Below are 23,967 nucleotides of genomic sequence, written 5' to 3'. Positions count from 1 at the left end.
GATATAGATAGTAAGAATCTGAGGGCGCAACATGGGGGCGTGATTCTAAGCAGTGTTGTGAGATGAAGTCTGTCTGCGAGAGTGGAAGTAGCAGTGCCGGTCGAGAGCTCGGAGACAGAAGGCGTGTCACGCTGCCCTCACGTCAGTAATGGCAGCTCTTACCATACTTAATGCCTGAGCTCATTTATATTGCCAGGAGGGATTTAGATGGCTTAACTATGCTTGAAGATGGAATTCAAGGTAAAATACGCAAGCATAGCGCAAAAGCAATAGCACAGCTATGCTCGTGATTGTTAGTCCAAGTTTGCAATAAACCCATGTTTTGCTTGTTGGCTAACAAAGCCTCCTCATCCTCCAAATAATAATAATTATTCTCCATATTTAATTAATGAATACATTCTTTAGTTATTAAGTGTTAATGTAACTATGAAACTGAAATAATTTGTTAAGCTGGCACTTAGCCATTATTGATAGCCTACCTATTTCATTGTAATTGTCATTGTCTATTGTTGCTCATGATGATTCTGAAGTTTTAAATGTACTTAATTTATGAAATTCCTTCTCACAAGTTATTTAGTAGTTAAGAGGGGCCAAGTAAACTCCTTTTTATTAAATTCATTCTTAGTAATAATAAGCTTTAGCTGATGGATGTTGTTGCGAATTGCTGTAGACCACATGGAAAAAGGCAGTCATCTAAAGAGGTGAGTTCAAAGCTAGGGCCAAAACAGAGACACTGACACACCACAACATGTCATGTACATTGCACGAATCAGATTCTGTATCACTTGTTAACTCTTGTACAAAAACGCAATCTGATAGCTTAAGTATGCATTGTTACAGGTTAATTTGTTCCTGTAGTTTTTCATGTTAAAATACGCAGTCATATAGCTTACCCAGATGATAGTTTTAAATTTTTCATGTAACAATCTGTTGAGGACGTAAAGGACAGTGAAACTGACACTCATGCAACATGCACATAGTGTTATGCAGGTTAGGTTCCGTTTACTGATAGCTCAGGTTGCTTATTGAGTCCATTGAGGCAATATTGTTTGTAGCTACGTTACATATATTGGTTGCATATACATTACCGTGTTTGGGTTGCATACCAAGAAGATATTGGGAGGAGAGAAATGATCATAGAACATAAGCCCACAGTCCTCAGATTACATGGTTGTGCATTGAAGCATGCTGTAATGTTAAAGCAGTGTGGTTTCCGATATATTAGTGTCATGGAATGAAATCCTGTTAATACTCCTATATTTCCAACACATGACACAGACTCACTCCACAAGTTTTCTATCTGCAATTGCTGCACAAACACTGTCTCCACATACATATACACCATTAATTACTCTACCACACAAACAATTGGGGCTACACACGTCTGGTATGAGACATGCCCTGTGGGTCCACTTTTGTGGCCAAATCGCACAATAACTCTGGGTTTGGTGTGGGGTGGCAGTGGGGTGAGTGGACTGCTGTAGCCTGTTGTGGAGTTGTGAATCACTTAGGGCTATGGTGGGGAGGAAGCCTCTTCATCGTTTCTAAGTCCTTGGTTCAGTACATAATACACACATATAATACAGTCTCTTCCACACACGACATTTGTCAAGCTAATGTATACACAGGGAGTATAGTACCTCACAAACCCCTATCACTAACTTAGAATCACTGCTGTTATGATACTGAAGAATTGATTAATGTCCAGGATGTGGCAGGGTTATGTAGTACTTTGCATACATCTTTGTTCATCCAGAGGAGGGTGTCAAAATAGCTTCTCCATTGATTTGGTGCACATGATTCATCACATGTGCGTTGGAATTCCTCTGCTGACTGCTATCTGAAGAGGTTTGCTGTTAACAATCGCAGGTCGATTTCTCTCTAAGTCACACACAGAACACACAATTGTATATGAGTCAAATAGAGGTTATACCACACAACTGATACATCGTGGGATAACAGTGGAAAAATGGTGAAATGTATGATAAATTACCTGCTGCAACATATCCATCTCTGTAGAATGCATCATCAGTCTACCATTAAATCATACCTCATTACAACCTGTCTCGACTGATTACTCCATGTAATTTCTAACATCCTTTAACACAAATGGTTCCCTCTTACAGAGAAGCATCAAAAACAGCAATCAGCTTGTACGTATCCCTAAAACCTCTATAGACATATAGCAGAACGTTGTTAAATATTATACAGAAACTGTGATGCAGGATATTTGTTACCTGTCACTGCATGGTTGGGATTGGTAGAGAGTGCAAAGAAGCAAATTTTCAGTACTGTTTGTTAACAGTTTAAAACATGTAAACACTCTTGCACAGGGTCAAACATGCGATCCACTATGTAATTGTGTATTGCAGCCCTCAAGCCAACTTTAGCTAATGAACCTTTATATAAGACTCTATAAAGGATAACTTTGGGATCACTCCTGGGCTGTGGTCAGACATATATAAATTTGTTACTCTAGATTAGGTGGTCATCCACGTTAAATAATCTACTCCAGCTGTTTTATCACTGTCCACAATAAATGACTGTTTCCCTGTTTCCCAGTGTTCCTTGTCAATTTTTTCTCATATTCCTCTCTGTCACATACCCATTCCCATGTACAAGAGTTTTCTTCCACCCAGCAGACATGTAAATACTTACTCATTCTCTCTCAATTTCTCGGACTTTTGGCGTATTTTCTCTCAGTGTATACATATTTTCCGTCAATTTTCGTAATTTTGCCGATTTTATGTCTCTTCTGCTCATTTGATCATGACATCACTTCTCGTTACGTATTCTAAAATTGCTTGTAAACGTAGCACAGTTGTCAACACGTAGCGCAACTGTGCTATTTTTCTGTATGTGTGTGTGTGTTCCAACAAAAGAGCAATTGCTTAGTGACATCACATGGCCATGTGTACTTTGTGTAGCAGCCGAGGCGAGTACTGACTTGACCAGCCATAACCCCTCCACAGCGACTGAGCACTGTAGCTAGCGACTAATAAGAAGCCACCAGACGACTACTAATGAAAAAGTGCTGTGAAGTGTTGTGCACCAACTGCGAGCAAATTCTGTGTTTGTATGCGTGTGTGTGTCCTGCATCAACGTGTCCTCGCACTATATTTTCAAAATGATTTCTTTAAAGGATAGTGTTGTGGACGAACGAAAGGCTGAAGTACTTGTAAGTACCGTAATTAGTATTAATTTTCTGCACTTAAAGTTTTTTTAAGTGTTTAAATTCATTTAAATGAATTTAAACTCTTAAAAAAACTTTAAGTGCAGAAAATTAATACTAATTACGGTACTTACAAATACTTCAGTCTCTCGCTCCTCCACAACACTATCTTCGAACGAAAGCATTTTGAAAATATAGTGCGAGGACATGTTGACGCAGGACACACACACGCATACAAACACAGAATTCGCGTGCGGCTGGTGCACAACACTTCACAGCACTTTGTCATTGGAAGTCGTCTGGTGGCTTCTTATTAGTCGCTAGCTACAGTGCTCAGTCACTGTGGAGGGGGTATGGCTAGACCCCGGGTCAAGTCAGTACTCGCAGCAGCCGAGTCAAAAAAATAGTGGGTAGGAAGGTGATTCCACACGCCACTACAGCAAAACATGCAAAGAAGTCAGACAGTGCAGAAAAACCACACTGAACGTTGACTGCAGCGGCCTCCAGTGCAATAGTGGCGCTGATCTCAGCAGCTAGCAGTTAAGCCTCAATCACATTCAGCAACGCCATCTGGCTGCAGGCTGGCGAACGACAACGACCACAACTCCATTCAGTTTCCAACTATTGAACCGCGAACAGCACTCCAATCAGCAGACACACCAGCAAACGTGGTGAACAGTCTCACAGCAGCCAGCAAGCAGTGTGATCGGCGAGTGTGTCAAGACGATCTACTGGTGCAATACATTACACTATCTTCAAAGCATGTAAGTGACTTCATATTAGATTTTTCTTTAATACAAATAACTATGAACAGTATTTTCAATTTTTTTCAAAATTTTGCTCGGAAGTATAGTATGCTGGTATAGGCACGTTTACACCAATATAAAGGTAGCTGACAGCTACAGTTTAGATGTTCTGTCTTATTTCAATGTTTCATGCTAAACTGCGAATCTTGAAGTTCGTGCTTTATTTTGACAGGCTTGTGCTTCTTACTGTATTTAATGGTGATAGTTGTTTCCTCAGGTTGGTTTAATCGGAATGGAAAAGTGAAAGCTAATTTAATTAATAGCTAATTTGGAAGTGTTTGGGTTACCAATGATTCATTAGTAGTAATTGCCAGTGGGTTATAATTAAACCCAATGTCCTCTGAGCCAGAGTAAGAGGTTGAAGACCTAACAGCTGGGAAAAAGGAAATAGGGCAGGAAGATGAGGATGATTCAGGAATCAGTGGTAGTGGATTGTAAGTTGACAGCCTGTTAGGTTATTCTATCAGATATCTTGAGACACCAATGATACTAGCAAGAGACAAATCTGACATCGATGGGGAGCAGTCACAAATAACGCTGGCATCGATAGCTAAGATAATGCAAGAAACAGCGAAAGAAAACGAAGAGAAAGAGGCATGAGAGGATGAAGAAAGATCACCCAACAGAACTTCGAGAAAATAGACCAAGAAAAAAGGGAACCAAAGAGAACATAGAGAAGATACTGAAAGAATAAGGAGACCTGAAGAGAGGATTACAGGAATTTAAGGAAGAAATAAAAAGAGTCTTAGACTAAAGAGATAGTAATATGGATAACAGGAAAATCTGAGGAAGGTGTTATAAGAGCTAAGTCTGAAAGACAAGCGGAGATTCAAGAATTTGAGACATCTCATGATTAACAGATGAAGGATATGACAGAGTTGCCATAAGAATGCATTTGAATTTGAGGGAAGAAATAGCAACACAAAGGCAGGATGATTATCAGCAAATCAAGCAAGAGACCAGCCATTTGCAAGAAGGTATACAAAAATGTGAGAGTAAAACTAACAAAACCAATGGGAAGATTGACAACGAAACTTTGTTTGTGAGGGCAGATAATCTCATTATGATAATTTATAATGCTGGTAAGGACATTCAGGCTAATACAAGGCAGAAGAATGAACTGAAGGGGTAATTGCAGCCAAAGACAGTTACCAAAGGTTAACAGGAATTTTCATTGTGCCTCCATAGTCCAATTTGCAATGTACAGAACGGAAGTCGAAGTTTTCGCCAAGGAAGTCATGAAGAAAGCAGAGGTTAATTATTACAATCAATTTGAACGAGACTTTATGAAGAAACTATGGTGCAAGAGTTATCATGATGCAACTCTAAAAGATGTACAACATTCGAAATTTCTTAATATTTCTAGGGGTAACCCAGAGGACAAAGGATGTAGGGAACCAGCAACTCTTCTGCTGGTATACCATCTGGCGACTGGTATGCTCCTGGCTGGGTGACACTTTATTTCTTGTTTGAAGTCTCATTTTTCTTCAATCTTTCCTACCCTTATATTTAAGAATATAATGGCCAAGATTCCAAAAGATGATACAAAAGTTCTACTCGGCGATTTTAATGCCCAAATTGGTAGAGAGAAAATCCACCAAAAAACCGTAGGCAAATATCCTGCACATAAATTTACCAATAAAAATGGTACAAGGCTCGTCGAACTATGTAAGCAGAATAACCTGAAGATAATGTCAACATCTCTAAGAAAATGTCCAAGAAAACAAAAGACATGGAGATCTCCTATACAACAAATTGGCGAGTTTCAAATAGATCATGTGGCGATTTCATACCCAGTACAAAAAGAAATTTACGACGTCCAAGTACGCAGAGGAGCAAACATTGATTCAGACCATTACCTAACTAGAATTAAAATCAAGTTTACAGCACGAAGAAGTCATCAGAAGAAAACAGAAATACAGAAATATGACACCAAGAAGATTAAAGAATCTAAAGTAAAAGAAGAATGGGAGAAGGAAAAGGCAAACACATGGGAAGAATTTCATTCTAAAATCACGCGAATAGCTAAGGAAACTATTCCCTTGAAAAAGATATTCAAACACCCTTGGTGGGATTCAGACTGTGAAAATGCATTGGAAAGGAGAAAAAAGGCATTTCAAGAATATAACAGTAAAAAATCACAAGAAAGTCTACATTTATTTAACGAGGTTAGAAAACAGGTTTCAAAATCCATTAGGCAAGCAAAAAGGAAGTACACAAAGGCACAACTGGATGCCATAGAAGAAAATTTCCAAAACTATAATACAAGAGACTTCTACAGAACTTTCGCAGATAAAATACGAGGATATATCCCTCAAAATTTATGTTTCAGAAAACCTGATGGTAAATTAGCCCTAACAAACCAGGAAAACTGTCAAGTATTGGCTCAATATTTTTCTAACCTACTAAATTGCCCAGAACCTAGTTTAAGGTTTCCCAAAGAAATCAGTGCCAACGCTCAACCGGATTCATTACCACCAACACAGGAAGAAATCAAATGTCACATTAAAAACTTAAAAAATAATAGAACATCTGGCGAAGATGGCATTGTTGCAGAGCTATTAAAAAACCTAGGACCAAAGACGTTGCAAGAGCTCACAAAAATAATAACAAAAATATGGGAAACAGAAAAATTACCAGAGGATTGGAAATGTGCCCTTATTCACCCGTTACATAAAAAAGGAGACAGAACAAATGTCAATAACTACAGGGGAATCTCACTTTTACAAGTCACCTACAAAATTCTCTCAACATGCCTGCTGAAAAGAACACAAGAGCAGCTGGAACGCCAAATTGGTGATTATCAAGCAGGCTTTCGCCCCGGTCGCTCATGCATAGAACAAATATTTAATTTAAAGACAATATTAAAACACAAAGCAATTAGAAATGCCCCCATAATTTGTACATTCGTAGATTTTAAGAAAGCCTATGACTCAATTGACCGGCAATCTTTGTTTAACATTTTAGAGGAACTTGGACTTGACTCCAAAACACTAAGGCTTATCAAAGAATCACTGACAGACACTGTATCTAAAGTTAAATTCAGGGGAGAAATCTCTGAACCTTTTCTCATAAAAACTGGAGTACGTCAAGGTGACGGGCTATCTCCACTTCTGTTTAATATAGTCCTGGATAAAGTCATTAAGGAATGGGAAAAAGAATTAAAAAATCAATCCTACTGGAAACCAATCCATCTTGGTAGAACCAAAGACAACGTGGAGATATCTTGTTTAGCATTCACGGACAACTTGGCCATACTTGCAGATGATGAAGAAATCACCACCAAACAAATAGAGATCCTTAAGGAATGCGCGGATAAAGTAGGTTTACAAATTTCGTTTCAAAAGACAGAATTTTTCTGTACGAAATTCCATATACACAGTTTGAACACAAAATATGGAAAAATAAATAGAGTAAAACATTTTAAATACCTAGGTGAAATTTTGGAGCCAACCGGAGGAGAGAAAGTTGCACAGAAGATCAGACAACAGAAAATGAAGAGAGCATATGGTATGACACATGAAATATACAATAAAAAATGCATCTCCTCGAACACAAAAATCAGACACTACTGCGCAGTAATTAAGCCAGCAGCACTATATGCTAGTGAAACGCTCACACTCCACACAAAATGTGATTTAGAAAAAATACTAAAAGAAGAACGCAAAATTATGAGAAAGATTTTAGGTCCAAAATTAACAGAAGAAGGATACCGGATACAATCAAGAAGAACCACAGAAACTATATCAAACCTGGCAGCAGACATAAGAAGGCGAAGATTAAAATTTTATGGACATGTCACTAGACTTCCCCCCACACGACTCACCAACAGAATTCTCACTTACATAGAAAAAGTCAAATCAACAACACCATGGAATAGCCAAGTAAAATTAGATTTACAAAAAGCAAATATTGAACTTAAAGATGTCAAAGATAGAAAAACTTTTAGAAATAAGGTGGAAAAGTGGATTGTATTGTCGGAGAAGGAAGCACTAAAGAGACCAGGAACAAAATGGACAGAAGAAAGAAAAAGAAAACATGGAGAACGAATGAAAGAAGTATGGAAGAAACGACGTCAGAAAGCTTTGCGTGATCCTTCTGGGTCCATTCGCGATAAGTAAGTAAGTAGAAAATTGTAGAAATTATAAGTAGATTAAGCAGTGGTTGTCCAAAGATTTCATTCATGAGCAGTGTAATAAAACTTGTGGTACTCACATCATACTATTATAAAGTCACTTTTAAAGTAGTAACTGAGATATCGCAGAATCCATAATTTTTGTATTTGTTCAAGATCAAACTATAAAACAGTAGTGCCAGAAAGAATAGAGGTTAATGACAGATGTGAAGGAACAACTAACACATTCTTGAGAGAAGCTAATTAGTACCAGTAGAGTATCCTATGTAATCTAGTAAATTTGTTTCATAAGTCATGAAAGAGCAGAGGAACTGTAATGAATTGGAATAAGACAACAGTTGGCGGTTATAACAAATGGAAAAATGTGTAAAATGACATATGGATGAGGAGCTACTTGTTTATGCAAACAATATTAAATGTGGGCATGTTTTATATTCAAATGGTTCAAATGGCTCCAAGCACTATGGGACTTAACATCTGACGTCATCAGTCCCCTAGACTTAGAACTACTTAAACCTAACTAACCTAAGGACATCACACACATCCATGCCCGAGGCAGGATTCGAACCTGCGACCATAGCAGCAGCGCGGTTCCAGGCTGAAGGGCCTAGAACCGCTCAGTCACAACGGCTGGCCTTGTTTCATATGATGAGAATAATTATGTGTCGAGAAAATTCGGAGAGTGAGGGCATTTTTGTGTCTTTATTGAGGTGATCAAGGAAGTTAATGAATGTTGTAGGAGTATGTATCTGAAGGGAGAACGATATTGGGTTTTAGAGAGGTATTTGTAATGGAGATTTTATATGAATCTAGAAGTATATGAAATATGAAGTAGATTAAGAGCTAATGGTTAAACACTGTCATTTAGTTCCACACATGTTGTCCTACTAATATCTGTAGGTACATATTTATACTGTAAGCAATGATGAGAAACGTACAGTGGTAATAAATAGAGTAAGGGCAAAGGAATAATGACTTGATTATCTAGTTAGCTGTCGAGATTTGCGACTTACATTTTTGTAAGGACAAAGTAGATTGCTGGCACAATTGAATAAATAATGTTTCAAATTTGTGATTATACGTTAACATAATAAAAAGTATGTACTGTCTTGTTTGCAATATCACAAAAAACTGTTTAAATACAGAAACGTAATCTGTGGCAGAATGAGTATGCATTTTACTTATTTCTGGACAATCACAGTAGTGAGAGATTTATATCAAAAGGGTATAACAGAAATTAAAGTACTGTCAGTTACTTGCGCAGTTTGCTGTATTGAAATTGCTTGGCCAAGTATGTTTCATGTTAATATCTTTTTAATAATAAGAACAGAATAGTCATTTGTATGAGATATTTTCTCTACACCTTTCATGTGTGCTGGAAGTGAAGTGAAACAGTGATAATAGTATGGACAGCAAAAGCCCTGCTGAAAGGATAGCACACCAAAGGGGTAGCTGAGATAGGTTAAATAAGAGTTTTTGTGCTGTGCTACAGGAAAAGTAACCAGCGCCAATAATGTGTTTGATGGCCCACACAAACTGTTGGAAAGGATGATTCTTTATCATTAACAGCAAACAAAACATGTATAAAATATTTATCACTTTTTGGCAAGGGACAATTTCTACATCATTTAATGTAAAACTAATTTGTGTAAAACATTTACCATTTTTATTTAAAGTATGTTAAATTCTTGTATAACATGTTTGTAGGGGCAGTACACTACCAGAGTCAAGGGAATTTGTGTATGATACTTGGTAAGATCATTGTCCTTAAGTTTAATGTTCCTTACCTCTTTTGTGATCTGTAACAAATTATCTATATCCCTTTTTTGCCTATGCTAGAAAGAAGTGGGACCGATGGCATTTGTAGTCTGATCCCTTCAACATCCACAAACCAACCACCAACCTAGAAAGGAGTCTTTTATGGCGGCGAAGACGAGATTAACTGCAGTTAGAAGTGTGAGACAAACGTAGTGTCTGTCTCATATTGTGTCTAAACAGTCAAATAGTGAAAACATCTTTTCATTGGTTAATGTAACACTTTTATCTTTGTAAGAACATTGCTGAGGATCTGCATCCTAGTTGTATTAGTAGTAGCTTTATTCATCTGTAGATCTCTTTTTACAGGGATATAGGACATGGCAAAGTATTCACAAATTTAGATCAATTTAAAATAAGCTAATTCATCTACACACATATTTAAAGACTTCTAGTTAGACACAACCCTTAGATTTGCTCCTGGTATACAATTTTTTTTATAAATAACTTATTAAATAATATAGTGCCACATTGTTCATTCATATCTCACTATCAGTCACAGCACACACTATACACACATTGTTTCATAATACACACACACACACACACACACACACACACACACACACACACACACACACTGGTGATCTCTGGGCCATTTTCTGTACTGCAACTTCCCACTTGCTATCCTGGAAAGCTGAGTCAGCATCCATCCATAATGAGTGAGATGTTGAGCTTAGAAAGAGGAAGAGGTGTTAGTATTGTGCTATGCATATTGGGGGTAAGTATTTTTAAAAAGAAAAAAAAAGAAACAAACAAACAAAGTGAAGGTGTCATGTGGAATGTTGGATTTTTATAATCATTATTATTATTATTTATTTGTATAACATTTTTTATCAAACCCTTACTCTGTTTTAGCTAAGTAATCCTTGAGTGTATAAAACGTATTGCATAATAGGTACTTTTTAGCTGCCTTTTTAAATACGTGTATTTTTGCAATTTCTTTAATCTCTTTTGGTAATTTATTGTACAGTTTATTCCTTGTTATAAAATGGTTTTTTGAGTTTTATATTTACTTTTTCTTGGTCAATGTAAGTTGAGTCTATCTCTTGTTGCATGGTCGTGGACAGAGTTGTTTGTGCAGTAATTATCAATGTTATTTTTGATGTGTACGACTGACTGGTAAAGGTATTCACATGGAGCAGTTAAAATACCCAGTGTTCTGAAAAGATCTTTACAATGAGCTTGACTAGTATTTTTGGTTATTATTCTTATGGCTCTTTTCTGGAGTTTGAAAATTGTCTTCATATTTTGTGCATTTGTTCCCCAAAAAAGAAAGCCATATCTAAGAACTGAGTGTACTAATGAATAATATGTAACTAAAAGACAGTGCATGTTACACACTGATGATAGGATTCTAAGGGCATAACATGCTGATGACATTCTGTTTGCAAGTACCTTTGTGTGTTCACACCACTTCAACTGAGAATCAGTATTCATTCCTAAGAATTTTGCATTTGTTGCACAGTCTATAGAGGTTTAATCTACATTTAATTTAACATTATCGTTTTTCCTCTTCAGATTGAAATTCATGGCATTAGTTGGTTGGTTGGTTGGTTTTGGGGAAGGAGACCAGACAGCGTGGTCATCGGTCTCATCGGATTAGGGAAGGATGGGGAAGGAAGTCGGCCGTGCCCTTTCATAGGAACCATCCCGGCATTTGCCTGGAGTGATTTAGGGAAATCACGGAAAACCTAAATCAGGATGGCCGGACGCGGGATTGAACAGTCGTCCTCCCGAATCGAGTCCAGTGTCTTACCACTGCGCCACCTCGCTCGGTATGGCATTAGTTTTTTATGTTCAATGTAACTTTATTACTTATTGACCAATCATAAACTTCCTTGGAGTTTCATTTGCTTTCTCTGCAAGGGGTTCACTTGTTTTCTCAGTGACTATAATATTGTTGTCATCAGTGAACAGGATTTTTTCACCATGAGTAACACTAGTGGGAAAGTCATTGATTTATATCAGGAACAGTATTGGTCCTAATATGCTTCTAATAAGTGTTTTATTAAATGCTTAGATCTATTTGAAGTATGTGTTATCTCTACTCTTTGTAACCTATCTCTTAGGTATGATTGAAACCAGTCATTAGCTACCCCTCTTATTCCTAACGCTTCTAATTTATTTAGTAGAATCTTGTGGTCAACTGTATCAAACGCCTTAGAAAGATCCAAAAATATGCCTGTGACACACTCATCTTCATTAAGAGCATCAAGTACAACTTGTGTGAATTCTACTATGGCTGACTCCGTAATTTTGCCACTTCGGAAACCAAACTGTGATTTGCTTAAAAAATTGTATTTATTCAGGTAATTCATTAATCTGTCTTTCATAATTGCTTTTATCATTTTTGAGAATTCCGGCAGCAGGGAAATGGGCAGGTAATTTTCTTTGTCTTCTGCATTACCTTTCTTAAGCAAAGGTACAACTTTTGCCTGTTTTAATTGCTCTGGAAATGTCCATGATGTGAAGGATTCATTTATTATATTTTTTAAGGGGCCTTGTATAATCCCTATGCATTGTTTCAGTACACACATTGGTATTTCATCTAAGCTTACTGACTTTTTATTTTTTAGTTTTTGAATTGTTTTACTGACTTCATTCTCTGTGGTTGGAAGTAACATCGTTGTATTTAGTGCAACTTTATCCTTATTTGAAACAAGTCCCAAAGTAGCTAAATGCAACTAACACCAATCTATTAGGTCATGTTCACAACAAAATGAAAGCTATGCTGCTCTTTCGATTAAAAATAATCAGTATCATGTTAATTCGGAGTGTTTCATTTTTTCACTCTAGTTCTCATTTTTTAACTGAACTAAGACGATGCAACACAATATCTACTGAATGTTCACTCTAAAAAGTTGCAGTGATGCGCCTAGAATTTGATCATCTGCTTAATAGGGTGTTCATTCAACTCTGGAATGCAATACAGTGGCTTGGATTCCTCAAGTCATTTGTAGATTTCCAGAGGTACGTACCACGAAACATCTACTTGCAGGTCAGGCGATACCTGCACATTATGCGACAGTGGTTTGAGTGCACAGAGTTAGCGCCTGATAGCATCCCAGACTTTTTCGTCAGGTTCACACCAGGTAAATCTGGTGACCAAGGAATCAACGTGAGTTCTCTTTCATGCTCCTCGAATCACTTTAGTACGATTTTGGTCTAATTCCGTGGTTATTTATCCTGTGAAAGATTCTATCGCCACTGGGAAAGACAAAAAGTTCGAAAGGATGTAAGTGTCCCACAACAAGTTCGTGAAGACCCCAGTTGTCATGGTTCTTTCAGTTACTACCACAGAATCCAAGTAAACTCAGGTGAATGTCCCTGGTGACACATTTCCACTGACGACAATCCGCCTTGATGATTCCACGCCCAATGCAATTGTAACTGACTGTCTCGTGAGTCAACATGTAGGGATACTGTGCTGCATGTGCAACAATTTGCACAGACCACTGTGCAGCAGAAAGAAGTGAGGATCATCTCGGTATTTGATGAAGCCGACAAAGGTTTTCTGTAGTTCCCTAAATCACCTAAAAAAACACAACCCTGTCTTTCCTCTTTCCATTTGCAATTCTAGCTTAATGCTCTAACCATAATAGTCTTGATGTAGAAAGTACTTGTAACAACAACATAAAACTTCTGCTCTTGTCTTTTAGTGTTAGTAATAGGCATTTTCTCACTCCCAATAGTCAAATTAGCTGCTGGAATATGTAGAAAATGTCTCAGCCTGACACAGGTAAAACTTTCATATCAACTAAATGTTTTGTTGTTTTGTCAGACATGTTGCAAATGCTGTGTACGACTTTGTACACAACTAGGAATGCTGAACAGAAGAAGTGATTTGCAAACAAGGTAACACTGTAAACAGAAGATTTACTTAGCTTGTATCTCTTCAACCGTATGAAGACTCATTCCAAATAACACATCAAGAAATAGAGCCCTGATCTCAATGTTATCATGGATGAGTCTCTCTGTATTCTACAGCATAAACGATGGTGTCAGAACCATGGCCAGGCAGCATCTGCGTAGCATCATGTCGCAAAATGGCTCCAAGTGCGAGTAGGTCATCTGGCTGTTGGCAGCCATCTTCCGTTGCGCCAACAGAGGGAGCTTATGGTACTGATCCACTGGAGGCATGGCTCAGCAGGTGTGCACCATTGGGTCTGCCGGATTCCACACAGCTGCTATTGGCGTCTGACAGAGACTTGCAGTTCCATTGATAACATAAAGTCGCCCATTGGGTGGTATACTACGTGGCACCACAGCAACAGTGTGTAGCTACTAATTACGTAAGTCAAGTGTAAATTCAATGTATGAGTTGCCTTTGTTAATTTTGTGTCTTAAAGACAGCAGTTTTTCTGTGCATGTTTCATTGGAGTGCATAAATTGGAACACTGCTGCCTTTTATGTTCACATCAAACAAATTGTGCATTGTGTTTCACATTTGCTTAATGTATTATATATAATGGAACTATAAGAATAATTGTTGCGATTCAGAATGGTTCTCACAATTTAGCAAGCTGAAGATTGGGTTTATCAATGCCGATCGAATTCAGAACAAGACATCTTTGAGGTAAGCTTCAGAATGAGGCGTGTCTAAAGTAAAAGACGTCCTTTGTTTTTTTATGCTTTATTTTGGTTTTGAATTTTTTCTTAGTTTGTTGTTCCGAATAGTAGGCTTATTACGAATGTGCACCATAAGGCACATAAACAAAGAAATAAACTCTCTAGTTTTTGTGTTGTAATTAAGAGAGTGAGGTAAATTTTACGTTAATACTTACAGTAATAACGAAGAAAGTAAAGTGACTATGCAAACAACTTGGCACGTTATTAGAATGCACCTGCAAAAAAGAAAAATAATTCATTTTAAATGATATATCCATTATAACTGTAAAATGTATACAGGTTATAAAATTTTTGATGTACAACAAAAAAATGTTGTCAGCACACATCTTGTTTTACATTACGACAGTCGCGGAAAGAAGAAGAGTTAGTATCGCTTCTGTATGGATGTCGGGAGTACAAGACTCGCATTTTTTAAAAACAAAACTAATTTTCTAAGGAAATGTTTCTCAGAATCATTACAGCTTTAGAGGCAGATAGGCAGGAGACACTGTAAACCTCCTCAAACTGCTCTAGGAACAAGTTTTGTTCGTGCACGCTACTATAAACTGAAGTATTTTTCATTCAGTCTGCATGGGATGAAATTCTACTATAAACTGAAGTATTTTTCATTCAGTCTGCATGGGATCAAATTTTCTTTCGCAGTTTCCTTTCTATGTCAGGCTTAGGAATCCCATTATGAACTCCAGTACTGTATGGCGCAATTCTCCAGTGCAGTTTGGTGTGAAAGAAATATCCTCTAGTTATATAATTTTATGCACAGAATGAGTCATTTAAAACAAGTCAGCTACTACACATTTAGAACGACTAACAAATATCGAGGTTCGGTTCCCTCTCAGTTACAGCTTACAATGCAGTGAACATTCTAATGTACACAAGAAATTTTTAGTGTTTGTAGCTACTAACCTAGGAGTGTACTCCAGGGCCATTCTGATCCTGGAGTTGTTTCGTTTGTTAGTGTACATGCGACACTGCACATACACAGCCCGCTACACCAATGTAAATTCACACATTGTGTGAAACCTAGTAGAGGACCGACGTTCGAAGTTGTGAGACATTTCTGTTTAATTAATGTCACAGAAATATTTCTGAAGGGCTAGTGTGACGCTGGTCTAGACATCGTGTTACTGTTCCGTCGCCGAGGGTGAAGTATATTTATGTGAAAATGGCACGTAGAAATGACATTTTACAAACGGAAGATTTTGTACGGGAAACATTGTTAGCACTCAGTCGTGAAATTGACGAAGTGATGAAAGTGGTTCTGAAGCTAATGCTCCTGAAGCAGTTGTGAACAACGGTGAAACTGATAGGTCTGCTGAATTTCAGACGGCGGTGAAGAAAATACAGTCGTCCACGATAAGAATAGTCATTATTGGAACACAGTTGTGTGCTTGTCCCTAATAAAAGAGGACTGCCCGGTGCCTATAACATTGTAGTCCATACTCAGAGTGTGGAAATAATGAATCAATAGATTTATGAATAATTGAGAACACTTCAAAATATTTATGTAATATATGCATTTTATTAAATTAATAGCTTCTTCATACAATTAAACTGTAAATAAAATCTTGATTAGCTTCCAGCGCGGTTTTTACTTAGTCTCGAATTTTGGATGTATAAATACTAATATTGACTGAAAAAGTACTTGATGCAAGTGAAATAAAATGATTTTAGTATAGGAGAGTCTAAATTCATTATGTAGTATTCCATATTCATGCAATTTCTCCAGTAAATAACTGAGAGTCACAGTTCGTGTGACAGTTTCAGAGATGTCCACTACTAGCACTAAATTGTGATACCAACTTTGATTCTTTATCTAGCAAACACCTTTATACGTAACATTAAAAAGAGGTCTAAAGAAAAATTACGTAAGTATTTGCTGTCTGACGTGATACAGCCTACCAGCATTTGTGTTGCCACTTAGCATCAAACAGGCCCGACGCTGCTAGCCATTAAACTGTAACATTATGAAGGCAGTATGTATCAAAAGTCAGAGCAGCAGTATCGTGGAATCATCAGTTTCCACAATCCTCCCGCTGTTGAATTCGACACGTGCTGGTTGGCGTTTCTCCTCCTTAAACGTGGCAATACACGATCTTCTCACATAAACCAACAACCATACGCAGTTTCGGAATGAGAAACAGCTCTATAATCTTTCCTTATATACTTAATGTAGGTGACATTACTCGTATCCACTTTCCGCGGTTGTGCTGAAATGATAATAATTTGCATACCCGAACGTGTTCTGCAATTCATTCCACCCACCAACATTAGGAACTTCAGGCCGTCTCTCACAATTAACCAATCTTCCTTAATGAGTAAATGGTACAGTTGAGTCCTGCAATGATGATGAAAAGCATACGAACTATCTGAATTGCGTTTTCATACAGCGCGAATAACGGCTGTCTTGCAGGTCCTCTACACTGAAGAGTCAAGTACAGAGAATGTAAACAGGCAGAATACAGCGGTGCTGTCGGCAACGCCTATATAATACAACAAGTGTTTGGTGCAGTTGTTATATTGGCTACTGCTTCTACAGTGGCAGGTTATCAAGATTTAAGTGAGTTTAAACGTGGTGTTATAGTCGGCGCACGAGCGGTGGGACACAGCATCTGTGAGGTAGTGATGAAGCGGAGATTTTCCCGTACGACCATTTTACCAGAGAATCGCAAATATCAGGAGTCCGGTGAAACATCAGCTCTCCGACATTGCTGCGTCCGGAATAAATCCTGCAAGAACAGGACCAACGACGACTGAAATGAATCGTTCAACGTCACAGAAGTGCAACCCTCGCAAATTGCTACTGATTTCAATGCTGGGCCATCACCAGTGTCAGCGTGCGAACCATTCAACAAAACATCATCGACATGGGCTTTCAGAGCCAAAGGCCAACTCGTGTCCCCTTGATGAGGTTCCCTTGACGACTGCACGACACAAAGCATTACGCCTCACCTTGGCCCGTCAGCACCAACAATGGACCGTTGATGACTGGAAACATGTTACCTGGTCGGTCGAGTCCCGTTTCAAATTGTGTCGAGCAGATGGACGTGTACGGGTATGGAGCCAACCTGATGGACCCATGAACCATGCATGTCAGCAGGGCACTGTTCAAGCAGGTGGAGGCTCTGTAATGGTGTGGGGCGTGTGCAGTTGGAGCGATACGGGACGCCTGATATATCTAGATACGACTCTGACAGGTGACATGTACGTAAGCACCTGCATCCATTCATGTCCATTGTGAATTCCGACAGACTTAGGCAGTCCAAGCAGGACAATGCGACACCCCACACGTCCAGAATTGCTACAGTGTGACTCCAGGAATACTCTTCTGAGTTTAACACTTCCGCTGGCCGCCAAACTCTCCAGACATAAACATTATTGAGCATATCTGGGATGCCTTGCAACATGCTGTTCAGAAGAGATTTCCACCCCCTCGTACTCTTACGGATTTATAGACAGCTCTGCAGGATTCATTGTGTCAATTCCCTCCAGCACCACCTCAGACATTAGTCAGGTCCACGTCACTTCATGTGACCTCTGCGTGCTCGCGAGGGCGCTACTCGATACCCTTATTTCCTTGTTATCTAACTGTGAAAGACGTTTAATATAGTTTCAAGTAAAGAGGTGTGCACTGTTTAAAAATGAGATGCCATGACGTAAAATTTTGTGATGGAGGTTTGAATACAGTACCTAATCGGATTGTTAACTAAGAAAGTCGGATGCTGGTCATGAAATTTTTTCACAAGCAGTAGGATGTTTGAATTTGAAACGGAAATAAATTTTTTCCCTAGTAGTGAGGGCGCGCATATTTGACTACAAATAACAATACCTATCGTTATTGTTGACATAAGACAGAGAGACATTAAAAATGAAAATTATTATTCAATAGTGGTTCGGCCTGCACTGCTAGGGCTTCAAATGAAGTTACGAATATTTTTGTGTTGTACCAGGTTTCGAAACACATACCTGCCTTTCGTGAAGGCGTAGAGAAGTTTGCAATTAGGGGAAAGCAATGAAATGGTGGAACTGTATCTTTCCGAGGGTCAAGTACCGCGAAAGAGGAGACCCGATTTCGAATCCCAGTCCACCACTAAAACTTTCAGCGTCTCAAGTTGAAATAATATGAGTGGCTTGTGACTTTAAATGGCTATTGGTTCATTACATAAAATAACGTTTCATGTGTACGAAAGCTTGCTGGTGATAAAGAGTTTCTGTTTGCGGTGACTTCCGTCCCTGCCTAGTCGGTAGTGAAGGGATATTATGTTTAATCCAGATTCTGAACTACGGTACAACTTGACTGTTTTCGCATGACATTAACAGGAGTGAAGGAGATTTGTGCGTGCTTATTACAATGGACGTCTTAAGTGGGCATCGAACCTATAAGGCACACATATCAAACGATCACTCAATCAGACCACTGTATCTAACGTACGCCAGCCGAAACATTGTGTTGTAACCGGGAAAGTGCGTTACAGTATGAGAGGTCCGGCTCCTGACTCCCTGGAAGCCAATTCCAGCCGGTTCAATGCATTTATTTCTTTGCTTTGTTGTAGTTCTTTTCCGCTAGATCGACGTTCAACAGTTGCGTCAGCTACTCAACGCGTGTTTTCGATATGTTCAATACCTCCACAAATCCCATCACTCAAAGGCTGAAATGCTATCAAAATCAGTTTGTATGCGGTGTTTACTGCTAATAGGTTTCAGTTTCTTTCCAACATTAGCGTCAAAAAGACCCCTTCTTCGCCGTCTCTAGACACGGTGAAGAAAAACACACTCTCTATTAACTGGTTAATTATCACCAAGCTTCTAACAGGGAAATTACAACTACCCTCATGACAGCGAGATGTGAAGACGCTTTTGCTCTCGTAGCCCCAAATCGAAGTTTTTTGGAAATTTTCAATATTTGAACAAATTTCTTAGTTCGAGAAATATCACTCTTGATTATGAAGTTACGCCCTAATTCAATTAGTATTGGCGTTATTGCTGTTATTTTCTTCACTTATCTGATGCTACAGGTGAGCCTGAAGGAAGTATTTAATGCTTTTTGGTCATTTTTAGAAGCAGTTTCCGAAAAACAGTTAAATTATTTAGTTCTTTCCAAGTCTAGGAAATACTTTTCTAGTTAACATCGGACATCTCCAATCAGTCATTGATTACATTAAAACTAAATTATTTGATGAGGACGTTACTTGATATCAGAAATCACGTTGCACTACTTCATTTAATTGCACTTAACAACGACGTTTGATTTATTCCTTCAGATTTATTTATTTACATGTCAACTTCCTTAGGAGCAAATTGAGGAGCAAATCTCCATGGTCCTGGAACGTGTCAGTACGTGAAATTTCAACACAAAAGTAATAAAGATAAAAATAAAATGATTATGAACCCAAAAAAATCAAGCCATAAGTTTCAGTAAACGCAGTCAACAACATAAGATAAGAAACAGCATAATTTTTCAAGGAACTCCTCAACAGAACAGGAGTGACCGATGAGGAAACTCTTCGGTTTCGATTTGAAAGCGCGTGGAATGCTGGTAAGAGTTTTGAATTCTTGTGGCAGTTTATTGAAAATGGATGCAGCAGTATACTGCACACCTTTCTGCACAAGAGTTAAGGAAGTCCGATCCAAATGCGGGTTGGATTTCTGCAGAGTATTAACTGAGTGAAAGCTGCTTATTCTTGGGAATAAGCTGATATTGTTAACAAGAAACGACAGTAAAGAATATATATATATTGAGAGGCCAATGTCAAAATACCCGGACTAGTGAACAGGGGTCGACAAGATGTTCGCGAATTTACACCACTTATTGCCCAAACCGCCAGTTTCTAAGCCAGAAAAAAATGGCTCTGAGCACTATCGGACTTAACTTCTGAGTTCATCAGTCCCCTAGAACTTAGAACTACTTAAACCTAACTAACCTAAGGACATCACACACATCCATGCCCGAGGCAGGATTCGAACCTGCGACCGTAGCGTTCGCGCGGTTCCAGATGTAGCGCCTAGAACCGCTCGGCCACTCCGGCCGGCTCTGAGCCAGAAATATCCTTTTTGAATGAGAAGCGTTACCCCAAAATATATCATATGACGTAAGCGAATGAAAATAAGCAAAGTAGACTAATTTTCGTGTCGAACGATCACTTACTCCAGATACTGTTCGAATAGTAAAAATGACAGCATTAAGTCTTTGAACAAGATCCTGAACGTGGGCTTTCCACGACAGTTTACTATCTATCTGACCACCTAGAGATTTGAACTGTTCAGTTTCACTAAACATATTTTATGTTTTCTCTATGTAAGTAGGCTGTTTAGGTTTTTTATTGGTAACGCCACCTCTGTATGACAATCACTGGCTGTGCTGTGGGCAGTCTGTGTCTGCTTTGCATTGTTGTAATACTCGCCATTGTAGTGTTAGGCAGCTGGCTGTGAACAGCGCGTAGCGTTGCGCAGTTGGAGGTGAGCCGCCAGCAGTGGTGGATGTGGGGAGAGAGATGGCGGAGGTTTGCAATTTGTCATGAACTGATATATATATTATGACTTGTGATGATATTAAGGTAAATACATTGTTTGCTCTCTATTAATATCTTTCATTTGCTAACTATCCCTATCAGTAGTTAGTGCCTTTAGTAGTTTGAATCTTTTATTTAGCTGGCAGTAGTGGCGCTCGCTGTATTGCAGTAGCTTGAGCAGCGAAGATTTTTGTGAGGTAAGTGATTTGTGAAAGGTATAGTTTAATGTTTGTCAGGGCCATTCTTTAGTAGGGAGTTTTGAAAGTCAGATTGCGTTGCGCTAAAAATATTGTGTGTCAGTTTAAGGACAGTCCTGTATAAATTGTTCAAAGGGGACGTTTCAATATGCCCATTCTGTGAAATTGAAATGTCGGCGTTTGTTGAATTATGTATTGGAAAAAGTAAAAACTGAGTCTTATTGTGATGTAGCGTTAGTTTATTTCCTACAAGCCATGAACTTATGTCGTGAACTGCACTGTTTGAAACTGAGCCAATGTTGCACACAAAACCCTTTACAACCAAGCTAGTGTCATCAGCAAACAGAAATATTTAGGTTACCCGTAATACTAGAATATAGCATTTTCCATCGTTCAACGACTTCTAAAGCCGAACTGTACATTTGGCAGGAGATTATGTGATGTAAAATGATCAGCTATCCTTACATACACATCCTTTCCAGTAACTTTACCAAACACTGATGGCACTGAAATCTCAAATTTTCTACATTTTACCTTTCTCCATTTTTATAAAGCGGCTTTATTATTTCTCCAAACAGTAGTGTCATGATCTTGATAGAATTCTTGGTTCTTATTTGACGTAACTTGTCTGAATCACCCAACACATAGGGGAAGTCGGGTATCTGTGAAATTGAGGGCAGACATAAACTGTCTACTTCCGACGCAGGTCCACAGCAGATTGCCACTCTAGTAGCATCAATGCCGACCAAATTACAGTAAATATACACTGGTTACCTCAGAAAGAGCATAAATTCATTCCATGCTCTTTGCAAGAAACAAACTTTTTCATATTTTTGTTAGGCTGATTATTTGAAAAAGCATCCATATAGACGTTAATATAACAAATAAGAATGCTTTGTCTGCCCTTCCTTCCCCACCTGAAAGTCAACTGCCCACAGGTATGTAGGTCTTGGATGTAGTTCAGACCAAATTCCTTCAGTTAAATACGCGTACCCGTAGACTGCTCGTTGAGTGCTCACAACCATAGGTGGAAACATAAGCGGCCAAAGACTACTAGCTAGGGCATAACCACCTATGGCAAGCTAACATACACCAACAAGCGACAAACGACGGCAATCCCCTGCATATCAGCAACGTTGACTGGATTTACCAACAGGCAACTACAGCAGGGAAACCGACGAGCTCGCACTCTGACGCACAAGCAAATCGCCAACATCACCCTACACTGTGCATTTGATATATGACCTATCGGATACAAAACGATGATGAACCTAACTGTTACAGGTATGATTGAACTTACAAAAAGAAAAAAAAAGAAAACAAAAAAACAAAATTATTTTCTGATTGTGTTCTATACAATCTCTGCTATATTCTTCATTATTGAAAAGACAGTATTCTTGTGTTGGACTTGATAAGCCCTTTTTATAGGACCTCGCTGTTTTCTTCATCTACAATAAAATGAAAACTCAGCAAACCACTGGGAAGTGCGTGGCAGGGGGTACTTATGGTACCACATGTTTCGATATCTTCTCGTTCCAATTGCTTATACAACACAGAGGAACAACCTTTCCAGTGCGTCTATGCATGTCGTAAATAATCTATTTTGTCTTCGCAATCCCGAGATCGATGTGCAGGGGAACGAAGAATATCTCTAGATTCCTCAGTTAATACTTATTTTCGAAACTCTGTAGATAGGTTTTCGCGTCTTTCAAGAGTCTGCCAATTCAGTTTTTTCAGCCTTTCTATGACGCTCTTCCGTTAGTCAAACAAGTTGTCCTTCTTTTTATACGTTCAATGACCCCGGTTAGTCCTATTTGGTACGGGTGACACACATTTTTGCAGAATTCTAAGATGAGTTGCACTGTGATTTGTAAGCAGATTCCTTTGCACACTCATTGCATTTTCCCAGTATCCTACCACTTAACTGAAGTCTGCCAACAATCTATGTGATCATTCCATTTCATACCCCTACAGACTGTTACACCAAGGTATATGCATGACTCGACTGAATCCAGTTGTAAGTAATGTTGTAGTCATGGGATACTATATTTACGAGTTTTGTGAAGTGGACAATTCTGCGTTTCTGAACATTTAAAGCTGCAAGAAAAATGGTCTGACAATCACTGACAATGATAAGCTAAAGCCTTGGCAAGCCTGGACAGGGGATCTGGCCTATGATTAGGTGAACACGTACCTGGTTAGACAATTATACTTGTTAAGACACAGAGAAATTACAGACATTTGCTGCGAGTGAGCAATGATTTAAATCACTGTCGATAGTTGAAAATTTGTGCTGGACTGGGACTCGAACCCAGGTCTCCCACTTGCCACTTGTTAGGCAAGAGCTCTGACCACATTTTTTTTTTTAATCTTATTTGGTCTCTCATTGTTCGTTGCATTTGTTTGGGGCGGAAGTTCCAGTGGCACCCAGTCAAGTTCATCGTCGATCCATTCACTCAGTTTTTCGACGATTACGCCATGTGGACACAGTGGTCAGCACAACTGCACGGAGTACCTTACCATACCTAGGATTAGACCCAAATTCTTAACTTATCCACACGCTATTAATTTAATGTAGTGTGGATAAGTTGAGAGTTCGAAAGCACACATTGTCAACTTTCCTTATTGTGTTAAAAAAAATGGCTCTGAGCACTATGGTACTTAACTTCTGAGGTCATCAGTCCCCTAGAACCTAAAACTACTT

Source organism: Schistocerca piceifrons, chromosome 1, assembly GCF_021461385.2.
Source record: "Schistocerca piceifrons isolate TAMUIC-IGC-003096 chromosome 1, iqSchPice1.1, whole genome shotgun sequence".
NCBI classification, from domain to species: Eukaryota; Metazoa; Arthropoda; class Insecta; order Orthoptera; family Acrididae; genus Schistocerca; species Schistocerca piceifrons.
The sequence above is the reverse complement of the archived record's forward strand: the minus strand, read 5'-3'. Positions refer to the sequence as shown.